We start from the raw sequence: 2,500 nt of genomic DNA on the forward strand, positions 1-2,500 counted from the left end.
ATAACAAACGATAAGAGGATGAAATGATTAGATATGGGGAGGGGGAGGGAGGGGAGGAGGGAGGAGGAGAGGGAGAGATGGGAGGGGGAGGGAAGGGAAGAAGGAGAGAAGGAGAGGGGAGTGAGATGAAAGGTAGAGGAGAGGAAATGGCGGGAGAGAGGGAGGAAGAGGAGGAGGAGGAGGAAGAAGAGATGGGAGAGGGTGGGGGAGGAGGAGGGAGGAGGAGGAGGAGGAGTAGGAGGAGGAGGAAGAAGAGAGATGGGGAGAGGAGGGAGGAGGAGGAGGAGGGAGAAGGTGTGGAGGGGGGTGGGGGAGGAGGAGGAGGGAGGGAGGTGGAGGAGGAGGGAGGAGAAGGAGGGAGGAGGGAGGGAGGAGGAGGAGGAGGAGGAAAGAGAGGAGGAGGAGGAGGAGGAGGAAGAAGAAGAAGAAGAAGAAGAAGAAGAAGAAGAAGAAGAAGAAGAAGAAGAACAGAAGAAGAAAAGAAGCAGAAGTAAAAAGCAGAAGATAAAGAAGAAAAAGAACCAGAAGCAGAAGAAGAAATAGAAGGGAAAGGAGGAGGAGAAGGAGGAGAAGGAGGATAGAAGAGCATAAAGAGAGAGAGAGAGAGATAGTAAGCATCGTTTGACCGAGCGAAGCAGAGAGAGAGAGAGAGAGAGAGAGAGAGAGAGAGAGAGAGAGAGAGAGAGAGAGAGAGAGAGAGAGAGAGAGAGAGAGAGAGAGAGAGAGAGAGAGAGAGAGAGATGACATGCCTTACATTATAACATTATTGCATCATTACATTATACATAAATAGAGATATAACACGCGCCCCTCCCCCCTCCCCTACCCACCCCCACACACATCAACATCTCCCTCTACCGACGCACAGGAACGACCTAATCCTCCGCCGACTGCAACATTTTTTTGCAATCTCTGCAAGATAGACAGATAGACAGACAGATAAACAAACAGGTCAACAAACAGACAGACAGATAAACAAACAGGTCAACAAACAGACAGACAGATAGACAGACAGATAAACAAACAGGTCAACAAACAGACAGACAGATAGACAGACAGATAAACAAACAGGTCAACAAACAGACAGACAGATAGACAGACAGATAAACAAACAGGTAAACAAACAGACAGACATATAGACAGACAGATAAACAAACAGGTCAACAAACAGACAGACAGATAAACAAACAGGTCAACAAACAGACAGACAGATAGACAGACAGATAAACAAACAGGTAAACAAACAGACAGACAGATAGACAGACAGATAAACAAACAGGTCAACAAACAGACAGACAGATAAACAAACAGGTCAACAAACAGACAGACAGATAGACAGACAGATAAACAAACAGGTCAACAAACAGACAGACAGATAGACAGACAGATAAACAAACAGGTAAACAAACAGACAGACAGACAGACATATAGACAGATAGATAGACAGATAGATAGACAGATAGATAGATAGATAGATAGATAAATGGGTAGGTAGGTAGGTAGTAGAGAGATACATACATGCATAGATGGACAGACAAGTAGATGCATAGATAGATGGATATATAAGTAAATATTGAAATGGATTTAAATATCACTGAATAAATGAAGGAATAGAGGATTATGTAAATGATTCGCAACCATGATAACGTCGATCTGTCTCCCCTCTTGTGACGGTGGGATCGTGGTCAAATGTTGCAAAAAATCTCCTGCAATGGCACTGTGGTTTGCAACATCAAACGCGAGGGAATGGAAGGGGGTTTATGGGAAATGAGGAGAGGGTTGGGTATTTACACACATACACACATACATGCAGAGACACACACACGCACATGCACATAACCACGCAAACACACATATACACACACACACGCATACAAAAGCACTTACACACACACACACACACAAAGACAAAGACAAACACACACACACACACATGCAAAAGCACACACACACACACACACACAAAGACAAAGACAAACACACACACACACACACACATAACCACGCAAACACACATATACACACACATACACAAACACACACATATACACAAACAAACATGCAAATATACATAAACAAACACACACACACACAAACACACACACACACGTACACACACAAACACACAAACATGCACGCACACACACACACAAACAAAAAACACCAACATATTAACCCCCATAAAAAAAGACAATCACTCATACACATACCATTAAACTGTAAAAATGATCAACCACAAAAAAATAAAAAATAAAAAAAATCTCCCCCTCCCCCTCCTACCCCCACTACTCACCCCCACCCTCTCCCACCCACCCCCCAACCCTCCCTCACCCAATCACCCCAACCCCCCCTCACCCACCACCATACCACCACCACCACCACCGCAAAGAGAGAGAGAAAAAAAATACAAACAGATAAATTCAAGCCAACAAAATCATCATAGAGCGATGAATCTTAATGTCCCGTAAGATTTATTGTTCTTCGCGACTTCGACAACAAC

This window comes from Penaeus vannamei, chromosome 30 (genome assembly GCF_042767895.1).
Source record: "Penaeus vannamei isolate JL-2024 chromosome 30, ASM4276789v1, whole genome shotgun sequence".
In the NCBI taxonomy this organism is placed as follows: Eukaryota; Metazoa; Arthropoda; class Malacostraca; order Decapoda; family Penaeidae; genus Penaeus; species Penaeus vannamei.